General features: G+C 39.0%; 1 long non-coding RNA gene across 1 annotated transcript in view; it reads left to right on the top strand.

The window, feature by feature from the left end:
* The window catches only part of LOC309631554, a 57,039-nt gene extending 43,004 nt beyond the window's left edge, over positions 1-14,035 (top strand). Inside the window, exons 2-3 of the long non-coding RNA XR_014246353.1 lie at positions 5,964-10,048; positions 11,990-14,035. This is a non-coding gene — a long non-coding RNA (uncharacterized lncRNA). The remainder of the gene's footprint in view (positions 1-5,963; positions 10,049-11,989) is intronic.
* Positions 14,036-17,216: the final 3,181 nt, after the last annotated feature.

Here is a 17,216-nt window from a genome sequence, read left to right as displayed (position 1 = left end):
CATCTCAATAGATGCAGAAAAAGCTTTTGACAAAATTCAACACCCATTTATGATAAAAACTCTCCAGAAAGTGGGCATAGAGGGAACCTACCTCAACATAATAAAGGCCATATATGACAAACCCACAGCAAACATCATTCTCAATGGTGAAAAACTGAAAGCATTTCCTCTAAGATCAGGAACGAGACAAGGATGTCCACTCTCACCACTATTATTCAACATAGTTCTGGAAGTCCTAGCCACGGCAATCAGAGAAGAAAAAGAAATAAAAGGAATACAAATTGGAAAAGAAGAAGTAAAACTGTCACTGTTTGCCGATGACATGATACTATACATAGAGAATCCTAAAGATGCCACCAGAAAACTGCTAGAGCTAATTAATGAATATGGTAAAGTTGCAGGATACAAAATTAATGCACAGAAATCTCTTGCATTCCTATACACTAATGATGAAAAATCTGAAAGAGAAATTATGGAAACACTCCCATTTACCATTGCAACAAAAAGAATAAAATACCTAGGAATAAACCTACCTAGGGAGACAAAAGACCTGTATGCAGAAAACTATAAGACACTGATGAAAGAAATTAAAGATGATACCAACAGATGGAGAGATATACCATGTTCTTGGATTGGAAGAATCAACATTGTGAAAATGAGTATACTACCTAAAGCAATCTACAGATTCAATACAATCCCTATCAAATTACCAATGGCATTTTTTACGGAGCTAGAACAAATCATCTTAAAATTTGTATGGAGACACAAAAGACCCCGAATAGCCAAAGCAGTCTTGAGGGAAAAAAATGGAGCTGGAGGAATCAGACTCCCTGACTTCAGACTATACTACAAAGCTACAGTAATTAAGACATTATGGTACTGGCACAAAAACAGAAACATAGATCAATGGAACAAGATAGAAAGCCCAGAGATTAACCCACGCACCTATGGTCAACTAATCTATGACAAAGGAGGCAAAGATATACAATGGAGAAAAGACAGTCTCTTCAATAAGTGGTGCTGGGAAAACTGGACAGCTACATGTAAAAGAATGAAATTAGAATACTCCCTAACACCATACACAAAAATAAACTCAAAATGGATTAGAGACCTAAATATAAGACTGGACACTATAAAACTCTTAGAGGAAAACATAGGAAGAACACTCTTTGACATAAATCACAGCAAGATCTTTTTTGAGCCACCTCCTAGAGTAATGGAAATAAAAACAAAAATAAACAAATGGGACCTAATGAAACTTCAAAGCTTTTGCACAGCAAAGGAAACCATAAACAAGACCAAAAGACAACCCTCAGAATGGGAGAAAATATTTGCAAACGAATCAACGGACAAAGGATTAATCTCCAAAATATATAAACAGCTCATTCAGCTCAATATTAAAGAAACAAACACCTCAATCCAAAAATGGGCAGAAGACCTAAATAGACATTTCTCCAAAGAAGACATACAGACGGCCACGAAGCACATGAAAAGATGCTCAACATCACTAATTATTAGAGAAATGCAAATCAAAACTACAATGAGGTATCACCTCACACCAGTTAGAATGGGCATCATCAGAAAATCTACAAACAACAAATGCTGGAGAGGGTGTGGAGAAAAGGGAACCCTCTTGCACTGTTGGTGGGAATGTAAATTGATACAGCCACTATGGAGAACAGTATGGAGGTTCCTTAAAAAACTAAAAATAGAATTACCATATGACCCAGCAATCCCACTACTGGGCATATACCCAGAGAAAACCGTAATTCAAAAAGACACATGCACCCGAATGTTCATTGCAGCACTATTTACAATAGCCAGGTCATGGAAGCAACCTAAATGCCCATCAACAGACGAATGGATAAAGAAGTTGTGGTACATATATACAATGGAATATTACTCAGCCATAAAAAGGAACGAAATTGAGTCATTTGTTGAGAAGTGGATGGATCTAGAGACTGTCATACAGAGTGAAGTAAGTCCGAAAGAGAAAAACAAATATCGTATATTAATGCATGTATGTGGAACCTAGAAAAATGGTACAGATGAGCCGGTTTGCAGGGCAGAAGTTGAGACACAGATGTAGAGAATGGACATATGGACACCAAGGGGGGAAAACTGCGGTGGGGTGGGGATGGTGGTGTGCTGAATTGGGCGATTGGGATTGACATGTATACACTGATGTGTATAAAATTGATGCCTAATAAGAACCTGCAGTATAAAAAAACAAACAAACAAAACAACTAATACTAAACTTTCATTGGGTTATTTGTATGGAAATATGTTAATATAAATGTTTCAGACATTACATGAAATTTCTAAAAATCTTATATTTGTATTTGTATGGAAATATGTATGAAAATATGTTAATATAAATGTTTCAGACATTACATGAAATTTCTAAAAATCTTATATGTTCTGGTATAATGTTATAAGTAATAATCATAGTTATTACTTTAAAATGTATATCTCAGAAATAACTAATTTTCTTGTCAACTGCATAATTATGAACTTTCATCAAATCTTTAACTGTGGTCATTTTTAAGTCTTTTGTCATTTACAGACAGTTCTGGGTGTACTCTGATGCTTTTGCAAATATGTTCCTATAAAAGGGTTTCATCTTCAAGAAATTCATGGAAAAGACTCTGACAAGTACAGGTTTCTGGTAACTGACTGTACTGCTGAACTGAATGAATAAGCATTTTCAGAACTCTAATGAAAAACTGATGAACTCATAAAAGTGCTAACAAAAGATCAAGATGAAAAAAAAATTAATTACATGGGACTGAGTGAACTGATGAGGATGAGTATAATTTTTGTGACTTTCTGTCTGAATTAAAAAAAAAAAAAAATCCCGCAAGGACTCAGAGGCAAAGAATATACAAATCAATCTTCACTGCAAAGTAAAGGAGCTGTTACAGTGAAAAAAAAAAAAAAATTTAAAGCAGGAATATTTAATTCATTTAAATTGTATGTTCATACACAAGGTTGACAAGAAAAACTCCCCTTCATCTTCCTCACACCCCAGTCCCTGGGGTTTGCTCTGGATACAGGGAGAGCAAATCTTATCATCAACTGCCTTTCTTCTTAATCCAGCCTGGTAGGAAGACACAGCTGAGCCTAAGAATATAAACTAGAAATGAAAAACAACTGAGAAATCTCCTTCTAATTCTCCGTGTCTTTAGTGAGGACACCCAGAGTGAGGGGGCTCGGCTGTTGGGAGGGGGAAACAGCAGGACACCGTTGTGGGCAAGAGGACCTAGGGCAGGCCGGGCAGTGGAGGAGGGGCGGTGCAAGTAAAACTTCCCTGCGAGGTCATATAGAAGGAAGAGGACATTCTTATCCAATTATGCTGCTGTAGGAAAATATTCTTCTTCCTCGATGTGGCTCCCCAGTGTACTGTCTCTGAGCATTGTGTATCATGCGAGCTGTGGGCTTCCGTCCAAGAGTCACCCTCAGGGGCGGGAAGATTATAGGGAACACGAGGAGCTGTGACCTCACCTTGCCCTGGGTGGGGGGCCAATGCCTACCCCATGCTCCTCTGTTGGAGCTCCTCGGTGATATGATTCTAAACTAGACTCTTACTTGGGGAAAGGGATTCCTGTGGATTAGCACGCTCCACTGTGCTGTTCAGGGTGGAGGAGCAGATACCAGGGCAAGATCGGCCTGTGTATGCTTCCCTGCACAGCCTAGGGAATTGACGAGGTGGTTAAATTTGAGAAAGAGGGAGGCGAAAGCTGGTTATCCCATGAGAGAACTCTTATAAACCATTTACCATTTTCCCCACTTTGATTCTGGGAATAGTATTTAGCATCTGGTTTTAAAAACCCTTTTCTACTGTGGAAAGAAATACCAACCGATTGAGATCAAGCAAAAGCTGTTTATTCAGGGCTCGCTATAGCAAGGGTCAGCCAACATCACTTAGGTTTTGGCAGACACCCAAAGGCAGGCAGAGGAGTGGGAAAGTTTTGTCCTGGACAAAGAGGAAGGCTGCAGGTGTGCCCTGATTGGAGGCTGTTGACATGGAAAGCTGCAGGCAGGCTAACCAGAAGCATGGCGTCCTGTGTGATTGGTCAGGGGAGCATATTTGCTTTCCCCAGTTGATCCCCAGTTGGAAGCTGCAACAAAAATTAGGGAGGCTATCAGATATTAATAAAAGTCCTGGCCATTTGGGACCGATTGTTACAGGAGTTATTGTTTCACTTCCTGGACTAGTTGTTAGACATAGAAGTCTGACTTGCAGATAGTAGGTTGGCTTCCTGGGCTGGTTGCTGCAGATTGTGGGTCAGAGTTCTGTTTTATATATGGTCTGGCCATTGTCCATTTGTATATTGAGTCTCTCACTACCAGACTGTAAAGAAAAAAATGTTGCCTGCTATTCCAGTTCTATAAGGATAAAGCCATTAGCCACTGGAGTTGCCCACTGACAGTGCACCTGAGGGGAATTCACTGTGAACGTCCCTCTAACTGCTTTTGCTGCATCCCATAGATTTTGTATGGTTGTGTTTTCATTGTCATTTGTCTCAAGGTATTTTTTAATTATCTTTTTGATTTCCTCATTGACCCATTGTTTTTTTTAGTAGCATGTTGTTTAGTCTCCATGTAATCGTTTTTTTCTCATTTCTTTTTCTGTGGTTGATTTCTCGTTTCATGTTGTTGTGGTCAGAGAAGATGCTTGAAATAATTTCCATACTCTTAAATTTGTTGAGGTTTGTTTTGTGGTCAATCCTAGAGAATGTTTCATGTGCACTTGAAAAGAATGTGTATTCTGGTTTTTTTGGATGTAATGTCCTGAAAATATCAATTAGGTCTAACTGTTCTATTGTATCATTTAGGATCTCTGTTGCCTTGTTGATTTTCTGTATAGAGGATCTGTCCATTGATGTGAGTGGGGTGTTAAAGTCTCCTACTATTATTGTATTCCTGAGAGGAATTCAGGATGGAGAAAAACAGGAAGCATTCTGCATTCTGTGCTGGCCCCTAGAGAGTTAAGATGCATCTCTAAGGAAGAATTTCAAATGACCCTAGATTATTGCATCTTCCCATACATAGAAAAGCACTAAAATCATTAACTTGAGATGTCTGTTCTTTGTGATTTGCAGTCATCTTTTGATGTTCAATTGCATGTTTTTTCCAGCCAAGAAAAATTCATATACGTCCTGGTTCCTCCCTTACTTCTTCAGAGCAGTTCCTCAGAGCTACCTGAGAGGCCATCTCCGAGGCTATAGTCCTCCGTAAGGTCCCCAAAGAAAACTTGACTCACAACTTTTATGCTGTGCGTCCTTATTTCAGTCAACAAAAGCTTGAGGTGTATCAGCCTGAAGGTCTAGTGGTGGTGGAGCTGTAGGAGTGAGGCTTTCTTTGCCCCTTCCTCTACTCAGGCCAGTGTAGTCATAGAAATATCAGATCAAGGTGGGGACAGTGGTCCAGAAGTTCCAGGCTTTGCCACTACCAAAGCTGAACGTTTTGGGGACAACGAGGAAACCTCTGCTGCAGTGTGGACAGACTCAGGAGTCTCAGTGAGAACAACCCTTCCCCAACAAGTGGAAGGTCACCTTGACAGCCAAAGGAAGCACTCCAGTTATATTGTCTGTCTAAGTGGAGGGAGTTCCCAGAGAGGGAAACCCTTTTATAAAATCCCTAATACCCCCGACTTTTAATTTCAGCAATAGAGCATGCCACTGAAAGTTATTGCAATTGTCAGCATTGGCTTGCGTCAAATTTGTAAACAGCTCCTTGGCTGCCCCTTCCCTACCGTCACCTGGCCCCCATCGCTAACTGTAGAAATCTTTAGAATTTTCTCTAGGATTCATTCTCCCTTACCTGACCCCTGTTATATTTGGTTCATAATTCTCTTATGGCTTTTAGCTTGCTGTATAGTTTATGATATTCATATTTACTTCTTTTAACCTCCGCCAGACTATAAACTGTCTTTTTTTTTTTTTTTTTATCACCTGCAGTGTTAGTATAGGCACTGAAAAAACACTCACCGATCAGTGTCCCTGTGATGGATGACACATTCATTCACCAAATACTTGTTGAGAAGCTTCTTGGAGCCAAATCAGAAGATAGGCACTAGAGGGTACAAAGACAAAACAGTCACTGCCCCTGGCCTCAGGGTGAGAGCAAAGCAGCCACATAATTGCCATACGATGTGGTAAGTGCTAAGTAATGGAATGGAAGTAAGTATGAAGTGCTTTGGGAACACAAATAAGGAAGTGGCTTGCTTTGATGAGCAAATCAGGGGAGGCTTCACGGAAGAGGTAACATTTGAAGGCTGAGTGGAGGTTCTCCTTGCAGAGAAGGAGAGAGCATCCAGGTAGAGGGAACTGTGATAGAAAGAGGAGGAGCTCAGGTGATGGCATCCAGGGAAGGGCAGGTGGGGCTGGAGTTCTGGTGGAGATGTAGCTGCCCGAGTTCATAGGGGCTAGATTGTGAAGAGCCTTGAATGCCATTTTTATAAGTCACTTGGATTTAATTCTACTGGCAATATAGAGTCCATCCAGGCTGCTAAACAGAGGGATGGCAAACATCTGTGTTTTGTTATGATAATTTTGGCACCGATGTGGCAGATGGATGGGGGCACCCAGTTAAGAGGCTGCCGATGATAGGGACCTGAACTAGAGCAAGAAATAACTGAAATTCCCTTCTGCTCCTCTGGGCAAACTGTTCTCCTTGGTAGTTTTCAGGCAATCAACTTGCCCAAAGGCAAAATCCAAGGCTCAGTGTTTCACCTACTGCGTGATTTTTGCTTTCTCCCACTCTGTGTGTTTTCTTTTCACTTTCTTGATGATGCCCTTTGAAGCACAAAAGTTCTTAATTTTGATAAAGTTCAGTTTATCTACTTTTTTTCTTTTTCACTTGTGCTTTCAATGTCACATTTTAGTAGGCTAAACCCAAGGTAATGAAGACTCACCCCTATGTTTCTAAGAATTTTATAGTGTTAAACCTTATGTTTCAGTCTATGACCATTTTGAGGTAATTTTTGTATATGATATGAGAAGAGTCCAGCTACACTCTTTTGCATGTTGATACGTAGTTGTTCCAGCACCATTTGTTGAAAAGCCTGTTCTTTCCCCCTCTGAATTACCTTTGTTGAAAATCAATTGACTATAAACACAAGGGTTTGCTTCTAGACTCTCAATTCATTGATCTGTATGTTTTCCTTTATGCCAGGACCACATTGTCTTGCTGCTTTGTAATAAGTTCTGAAATCAGAAAGTGTGAATCTCCCAACTGTGATCTTCTTTTCAAATTTATTTGGCTACTCACACCAGCATCTCAGAAGTGCCATCAGACAGCTTCTTTTGGTTGTTGTTGTTAATTACTGGAGATTAACTAGCCACAGGAATTTGTTATTTGTGAACTCCATAGGTTATATCTAACTCAGACACATCTGCTATCAGATGGGAGGGAAACGCTGGCAAAGAAAAAAGAAAAAATTGAAACTTTTTTTATGACTTGAAAAATAAAGAACTCTAATTGTATAGCAATTGTAGAAATGTATCTGAACATGTGTTTTGGGAATGCAGATGGAATAAGAATGATTGCTTCTGGCTTGTCCTTAGCTTCATGACATCCTAAGAAATTGAAAGGGCTCTAAGTACAAGACTCTTCCTCCATTCTCTAGTAAAAGAAATAGGGAAGCTCTATAGAAGAACATACAAATACAAATGAGCAACGTCAAGATATGAGGGAAAGCTTTGTGACCCAACAGCAAGGTGTCGATAAATCTGAAAGCTGAACCCCTAGCTCAACTTACAGATGGACTGAACAAGTGTGGAAAAATAGCATATCATAAAGTAGAAATTCAGCTCTATATCCCTCTATAATTACCTAGCTTTCCTGAGAGTTTGATAAGATTTTCTCATTGTATGGGTATGTAATGGTTAATTTTCTGTTGTCTTGGAGGGTGCTTTGGAATGAGATTAATATTTAAATCTGGATTGCCCATCATAATGTGGGTAGGCCTCATCCAATCAGTTGAAGACCTGAATAGACCAAAAGACTGGCCTCCCTGAGCAAGAGGGAGTTTGCCAGCAGACTGTCTGCCGACTTCGTCTGTACCATCAGCTCTCCTGGGTCTCCAGCCCGCTGCCTCACACTGCAGATTGGTACTTGCAGCTTCCATAATTGTGTGAGCCAATTCCTTATAATAAATCTCTGTAAAGGTCCACATCCTATTGGCTCTGTTTCTCTGGAGAACTCTGACAAATCTAGGGCATAAATAATTTCTAAACAAATAGATTGGTGTATCTTTGCCTACCTCCGGAGAGAATTTATAAATTATAAAGCCCTTTAAAGGTAAAGGAGCTTCTATTTTGATTGACTTAGGAAGCTAATCTTCTTTCACATAAATAGAAGAGAATTCAAGAAAAGAAAGATTTAACTCCATACACTTTGAATCTACCGGTTTGACAATTTTGATTTGAAAACAATAATAAGTTTTCTCTGTTTTTAACAGGGTAAAAAATAATGTTAGCTAATATTCTAACTTTTGCAAGACCTGGATTTGTTTATTCATAGAAATCCATATTAATCTGGACTCCCTAAATCTTTTACTAGTCTTGTTCTTCAGATAAGCTTACATTAGTAATTATTTAATAATATAAAAGCGTAAGAAATTTGTATGTCCAACTACACTGAGTTATAATTATATCTTTTAAAAGTATTTGCTTTTAAGAATTTCAGAAAATGTTAAAAACTAGTTACTCTATTTCCACTGTCCATATAAATTTCATAATATCATCTGTCTGACAATCTTTTTGATATCAGCAGTGACTGTATTATTTTATAGCATCAACTTAAATCATAATACCAAGATCCTAAATTGGCTTTGAGAGAGACCTTGGATTAATTGAGTTAATAAATAACCTTTGGATGCCCAATTTCTTGGCAGATCAAAACTAAAAAGTAGGAGAATAATAAAACAAGCAAGCATAATTTTAACATATCTGCCCTTGTCTCCTGTTTTTATCCTTTAGAGAGTGACCATCAGTTAGTGAATTAATAAGGATATACCAATGCCTTTGGGTCATGTTAGCATACAGGGTACTATTTGCTATGTTACAGACATGCAGAATGAATGAATGTGGCATGTGAGCTGGTGGTACACAATCAGGCATCCTTGTAGAGCTGTGGTCTGCTGCTAGGTACCTGAGTATGGCAGACAGTGCTCCTTTGCTTCCTCTCCAGTTTTCTCTGTGCCTGAGAGGGAACAGAAGTTAGTTTCTTTGGTTAAAAGTTGTAATTAAATGAGTACTCAAATAGTAGTTGCAAAGACATACAAATATGTAAGGTAATGGATATGTTTTGTTGGGTTTTCAAGGAAATTGCTGTAGTTTTATTAAGATGGTAAGTTTAATGTGATATATGTTTTATCTTATAAAGCTATAAATTTATCATTTAATTATATGTGCATGTGTGTATGTATGTGTGTGTGTATATATATATATATCTGGCATGTGAATTAGTAAAAGAGTTTGTGAATGACAGTTCAGAAAAAGAATGATCTTTGGATATCCTTTTTTTTTTTCCGTTTTTGTCATGCTTTTGAATCATTTTTAAACAAAAATTCTTTACTTCTAAGTTAGGATTCCTAGTAATTATTGTTACTCTTTTAATTTTATTTTAAATTGTCCATCTTACAAAGATTGTAACGATTTTCTTATCTTTAGGCACCCATTACTTATGCTCTGATCTTTACGTATGTTCATATCTCACCTGTGTTAACTCTTTTATTTTGCATTTCCCATATTCAAGCCCTAAATTCAAAATAGCAAATTTGTTAAGATACTTCTTGCAATCTTGACCCTCCTCAGAAGGGCACTGGGTAGCACTGTTTGTCTCCTAGAGATCATTAGCATGTTGGGTTTTTCCATATTGCTTTCAGCTCAGTCCCTACAAAAGCAAACTAAAACAGATGTTCCCTTGGGAGCCAAATGTTAACTAGGCCTTTTTCTTTCCTACTCAGACATTAAGAGCAACACCTGACTTTGGGCAGCCTGACTATACTGAATCCTTCATAATTGTTCGTACAGAAAAGGTAAGTTGTGCTTTAAAAGTGCTTACGCAAAAGCTAAAATCTCATCGCAAGCCTACGGTCTACCTTAGGTAGGTTTAGCTACCTTGTTTATTGCCGTGGTGATGTGGCAGAAACAAATAAGCTAGTTGGTGCCTCAGCGGGAATTATTCTAGCTCCCCTTCTCTCTCACTGCCCTCATAAGATTTGCTGTTCAAACCTAATTGCTTCAAAACAATGCACAATAGTCACATTTCACCTATGGCATTTTTTTGTTGTCTAATTCCCACATAATTGTCAAGAACCACTCCAACCTAAGTAATCCTAGGGGTTTTTTTTTTTTCCTAGTAATCCTAGGAAATAGTAATCTTATTTCCCTAGTTTCCAACCTAAGGAAACCAATCTAGCTCCCCCTCCTAGTAAAAATGAACCCCACGACTGCTGAACAGCTCTTCAAACTCAGCATTCTCTGTCCCCTGGCCAATGCTGATACATTATTTTTTCATAGTTCTTATCTTTAAAATAAAGTACATTCTGTGCTGCATAAGCTGTAACTTCTGAACTCTCTGCCTCTTAACAAGAGCACACCACCTTGTTAAAGATTTAAGGATTCAAAACCACTTGCTGAAGATGCTCAACATCGCTAATTATTAGAGAAATGCAAATCAAAACTATAACGTACCACCTCACACCGGTATATATCAGAATGGCGATCATCAAAGAGTCCACAAACAATAAATGCTGGAGAGGGTGTGGAGAAAAGGGAACCCTCCTACACTGTCGGTGGGAATGTAAATTGGTACAGCCACTATGGAAAACAGTATGGAGGTTCCTCAAAAAACTAAAAATAGAACTACCATATGATCCAGCAATCCCACCCCTGGGCATACATCCAGACAAAACTGTAATTCGAAAAGATCCACGAACCCCAATGTTCATAGCAGTACTAGTTACAATAGCCAAGAGATGGAAACAACCTAAATGTCCATCGTCAGATGAATGCATAAAGAAGATATGATATATATATATATATATATATATATATATATATATATATATGATGGAATACTACTCAGCCATTAAAAAAAGATAATGCCATTTGCAGCAACATGGATGCAACTAGAGATCATCATCCTAAGTGAAGTGAGTCAGAAAAAGAAATGTACTGAGGATGTCAAGACGTCAGCCTTGGAAAGGTAATATCAAGTATATTTAACCACAAGTAATACTCTTAAACTCTAGGGTATATACTCATGGGTTTATGATTCCCAGTGTGAAGTCACTAAGGATTCTACAACCTGGACATCCAGTCCCACTGGAGGTGTATAAACCTAAGGCTCAGTAAAAAGCTTTAGAAGCACAGAGCTCTGAAAGTGGGTAGCTACTCAAGTTCCCATATAAGACTTTTAGATTAAGATTTGTGATTAGGATATAACAGTTTAACACTTGCCTCCTTTTATTACTTCTTTCCTTTGTATGGGTCAAGGTATTAGATTGTAAAATAACTGCCATAGTTGTTTTTGCCTTTCTCTCAGCTGTCTTCTTTCCCATAAACTCTTTGAACTCCCTTGTTTACCTCTCTCAAACAATTGTAATGGCTGCCAATTTTTCCAAGTGGTTTTACCATCTGTCTTTAGACTCCTCTAATAAGACCTGCTAACATATATCTATATGTCTTCACTGAACCTAGGCCCCCAACCATTAGCTGCTGTTCCTAAAATGTACAAAGGCCTCAAAGGAATCCAAGGAATATGAGGGATAAAGAGACATGAGACTAATTCTCCTGATTAGGTTTAGGCTGACTAGGAAACTGGATACAAATGGTTCCAAATTTTTAAATTATATTTAATTTAAATTATATTTAATTTAAATTATATTTAATTTTATTATAAAATATAATTTCTTGAGCACTTCCAATATGTGTTTAAATATTACTATAAACTGTTATCTCAAACCAACATCTAGTGAATGATACCACATCAAGAAGACACAAAATTCTTCGTGGTCAACCATGGTCTTGGATCTGAATTTGACCACAAAAAGGGAGTATTTATAATAAGTCCTAGCTCAACTATGGTGTAGATACCAAAGGAAGGACATCAGCAGGAAATATGAAAGGTGAACATACCACCTTCCTACTCCACAGCTGAGTCACAAGATTTCTTGGAAAAATGATGAATAACTAAAATTACCTTCCCTGATAATAATGCAGTCTGCTTGGGTGCAAATTGCCCTCTTGATAGCTTTTAGCCAATCAGCACACACAAGGACAAAACAAAACAAGAAGTTTTGTCATTGCTCCCCTGACTGAGAGTGTTCCCTCCATAAACCCTGTTTTGCCTATTGGATGGCAATCTGTATACAACTAATCTCCCTTATAGATGAGTAAATGTCAGCTGTGCTTTAAATTAATGTCTCTGAGATGTTCTTTAACAAGGGTGATGTCAACATCCAAGATAGGGAATAAAAGCAGGGAAGTTAGTCTGGAAAGGAGTTAATGTTTGGAACATGCCGAGTTTGTGGTACTTGTAAAGGACATACAGGTGATAAGCAATTAATTAAAAGGAAAGATGGAGGCTGAAGCAGAAATTAGAGGTGATTAACACACATGTGGTATGGACGATTTTGTAATAGATTACCCAGTAATGCATAATGTTAAAATGGTGAATCACCACTGTCTGAGAGGAAGAAATTTTCTTCTATCCTTCTAGGTTCTTCTGGTTGGTCTAAGAATTAAATTGACATGAGACAGATTAACAGGAGAAAATCAAACAAAAGTTTAATAACATGTATACATGGGAGAGCCCAGGAAAACTGAATAACTCTCGTAAATGACTGAAACCCTCACCTTAAATACCACTTTTAGCTAAAGACAAAAGAAGATGTTGGGGGTTGTTGTTTCGGACCTCAAAGGAGAAGAAGGCAATTTACGTGAAGACGGAAAAGCAAGTGTTTGGTAAACAAATGTTTGCTGGGCCACAGAGAGACAATGGGACACAGAGAGAAATTCTAACAAACAGACTTTGCTAGCTTCCTCCCTGTCTATACACCTAGTTCACACTATAGTTATCTATGGTGATAGTTCCTTTCCTGGAACAGGTCCTCTTGTCTACATTCTTTAGGCAGTTAGGGGGCCGGCCAAAGGTTCTTCATGAGTCTTTTGGGCCTTGATTATTTTCATCTTGAAATAATCCACATGCCAAAGAGATACTTTGGGGTGGCAAATTTTGCTCTCCTACACCAACAAATTAACTACGCCACCATCTGAGGGATGTGTGAAGAAGAGGAGCAGGCAAAGAAGATGGACTGAGCCATGCAATGAAATTAAAGAGGAGCAAAGAAATTTATTCGATCACATACGAAGTGCCATTGCTTTTAAGACATCTCTATTTCAGAAATGTTGAGAATTGAGCATCTTAGCACTGATGAAATACAGCAGAATGTGGGCTGAAAAGGAGGCATTGGATTTGGAAGTTAGGGAGTCATTGGTTAATCCATTTCACTAAGTTGGTAAGTGCAGAACTGGATGGCTGTGAGTTGGAGCAAATGGGAGTGTGGAAGTAGGAACTATTTGCTGACCACTACTTTACAAATGGGAAGATGTGAGGAAGCTTGAATGAGGCAGGACACAAAGGAAGGTAATTTTTGTGTGAAGAAGAACTGAGCCTCTTTGACAGCTAAGAAGCAGCTGATGGAGAGGTAGAGATCAAAGGTCCATGTGGGGCAGGTTAAAGTAGATTAGTGGAGAGGGGTACAGCTATGGAGTCAGTCGGGGCTGGGTTTAAGCAGTCACTTTTCTACTTACTAGTTATCTGACACTGGACATCTCAATTAGACCTTCTGAGCCTTGGTCTACTCATTTGTAACAGCAGGATAATCATTCCCCTACTTCATGGAGTTGTTGTATGTCTTAAGTGAGATTATCCACTTAATGAAGTGTTTGGCACAGTGGCCAGGATGTATTAAATGCTCAATAAATGAGATCTACTATTAAGAGATTAAGAAAGAACATAATTGGGCTTCCCTGGTGGCGCAGTGGTTGAGAATCTGCCTGCCAATGCAAGGGACATGGGTTCGAACCCTGGTCTGGGAAGATCCCACATGCCGCGGAGCAACTGGGCCCGTGAGCCACAACTACTGAGCCTGCGCGTCTGGAGCCTGTGCTCTGCAACAAGAGAGGCCGCGATAGTGAGAGGCCTGCACACCGCGATGAAGAGTGGCCCCCGCTTGCCGCAACTAGAGAAAGCCCTCGCACAGAAACGAAGACCCAACACAACCATAAATAAATAAAAATAAATTAAAAAAAAAAAAAGAAAGAACATAATTGATTAGCCAAATGCAGGTGGGAAAGGATGGAATCAAGTTCATAGGTGGAGGAATTAGCCCTGAAAAGGAGGCGGGATCCCTATGTGGTGGTACTAAAAGATGTCCATAAATTCTTTGATCCTCTTTCCTTCAAAAAATGGACCCTAATTACCCTCCCCTTGAGTGTAGGTAGTACTTGGTGAATCACCTCTAACTAATAGAATGTGGTGGGAGTGACAGTATGCAACTTTGAGAGTAAGTTATAAAAGGCGTTGTGACCTCCATACTTGTTCTTTGGATTACTCAATCTGGGGGAAGCCAGCTGATATTTCATGAGAACATGCAAGCATTTCAGTGGAGAGACCCATGTGGTAAGGGATTCAGGCCTTCTGCCAACAGCCAGGTGAGTGATCCATCTTGGAAGTTGGTCTTCTAGCCCCAGTTAAGCTTTCACATGAGTGTAGCCCGAGCTAACATCTTAACTGCAACCTCATGAAGGACCCTGAGCCAGGCTCTTCCAATTAAGCTACTTCAAAATTCCTGACTCATGGGCCCTCTGAGATAATAAGCGTACTTTTAAGCTACTAAATCTAAGGATGATTTGTTACACAGCAATAGAAAATGAACACTCCCTCTTTCTCTGAGACAGAAGGAAAGTGGAGAATGATAGGTGAGGACAGGCATGATATGGAAAGGAGAAAAGGTAGGTGCCTGATGGTCTCTATTTTCTCTTAAGATTAAAATACAAGACATGTTATTTGCTGACCATGAGGTAGCTTGATGAGACTGGCAGAAGACACAGGCAGAAAATAGGCAAGGGAATCTACTAGGATCACAAGTAAGATTAATGATTCCCTTTCATGCCTCTCTTATTTTATGCCAGATGCAACCACAGAAATCACACTTGATATTGGAACTAGATCAGCCTCCATGCACTGAGCCTTCATCTCAAGTGTGAAATTCAGAGGCATCGCAGCCTGTCTGAGCCAGCCCCAGAGACTGCCTGTGTGGGCAAACTGCTGATGAGTGAGTTCAGGGCTGAGGATGGCTCAGGCTCATCTTGGGAAAGTACTCCCTGCTGTCAAGAATGATTAGCCACAGCTATATAGAGCCTAGCATATTATTTATGAAGAGGGATAGAATATCAGAGGGAAATATTATAATAGAAAAATCGACAGGCCTTATGGATTCTGCCACAAGCATATTGCAGTGAAGGGAAAGCCCTACAGTCTTTTAAATACCTCATTTGTATTATTCTTTCATCCTTGGTCCATTTTCCCTCCACCCCTCCTCTCTGGTTATTAACAAGGGAGCCCTGGGAATTCTCCTGATTTAGCCAGCTATCAATCTTGATCACAGAACAAGGTGGAGCTCCAGCACATAGAAGAGGCCAGGTTAAGGCTGCCCTCTCCCAGTTATACCACCTTATAGCCTTGGTCTCTTTAAACCCTAAAGGCCCACCAGGAATTGAATCACTGTGTCTCCTTACAGAACGACAGTTCCTGTTCTCCTTGGGAGCTTAACTTCGTTTTGTACTGATTCTGTTTGCAAATTGGGAAACTTAAACTGTACTGCAAAACTGGTACCTTTTCTACATTACACAATAGATTCAATTCATTCATTCATCCTTTCACTCAGTTATTCAATTATTTAGCAACTCATTATTGAGTGCCGACTCAATAATGGGACAGGCATGTACTAAGTGTTGGGAATAAAAAGATGAATACTACGTTCTTGAGGAGTAGCAAAATGGCCTGCTGGCACATAGTATCACTCAATAAATTTGTGTTGAATGAATGATAATTCCTGCCCTCTATGGGCATCCTAGTCTAGTAGGGGGAGGGAAGCATGTTAACAAGTAATTACAATGGTTTTAGTGCAATAGTAAAGGAATAATTCCGGTATTATAAATATAGAGGACTGTATCTACCTGGAAGTTAGGGATGGTTTGATAAAGGAAGTAACATTTGTTTGATCTTGAAGAACAAATAAGAGTTTTTCCAGGAAAGGAAAGTAGGAAAAGTCTTTGCATGAAGCCCCAACTTCACAGGTCCTATTTTTAGCAGGATTCTTTTCACTCCAATCTAATCCTAATTTGCTAATATAAATATTAATCAGCGTTTTGCTGGGTTTCAATCTTTTGAGTTTATTTTTGCTTTTGTTCCCTAGGTAGTGATCGGTTGGCAAAGTTAGAGGCAAAACGATTATACAAAAGAGATTATTTTTGACAGAGTGGATGAAATGAATTCAAGGAAAAAAAGATGTATTTTAAGTTTCTTCCTCAGAAATACTTTAATTTATTGTAATTTCTAAGACAGATGGAAGATAGTCTTCCTAAAAATGGTCTCCCTATTACCGCTAAAACCTTCCTCTCTGACACCTGGCTGAGAACCCTGAAAACACGGCTTGTTCTTTGCCAGACCAGTGTTTACTGTTATTTGCTCACTTTGGAGTAGCTTAGGAGCCCATCAGATATTGTACACCAGACTGGCAGAAGGACTTGGAACTGCCAAGTATAATAACCAAATTGGTCATCATCAATTCACTAGTGATTATATAGAGAGAAAATTTTTAATTACTTGACAGCATGGAAAATCACATTACACCAGGGAGTAGAACTTGCTAAGCCCGCAGATTCCTCCAAATTGGAATTTAGAAAGAACTCTTATTTGCAGCAGAAAACATGAATCAATACTGACACTTCGTAAAATGTGTTAATGACTAAGCTCAAGCATTTTGTCTCAAGAAGCTACTGGCCTAACAACACCTGCCACTGTTACCAATGCTAATTAGATAATTTCCATGAAGTTGTTTAACCTGTTCTATTAAGCCTGTAAACTGCTTTGACAATCTTAAAGGAATGAACAAGGAACAAAGTAAGAAGGAT

Source organism: Balaenoptera borealis, assembly GCF_965194805.1.
Source record: "Balaenoptera borealis genome assembly, chromosome: 7".
Lineage (NCBI taxonomy): Eukaryota > Metazoa > Chordata > Mammalia > Artiodactyla > Balaenopteridae > Balaenoptera > Balaenoptera borealis.
This window is presented reverse-complemented; position numbering and strand designations above follow the sequence as displayed.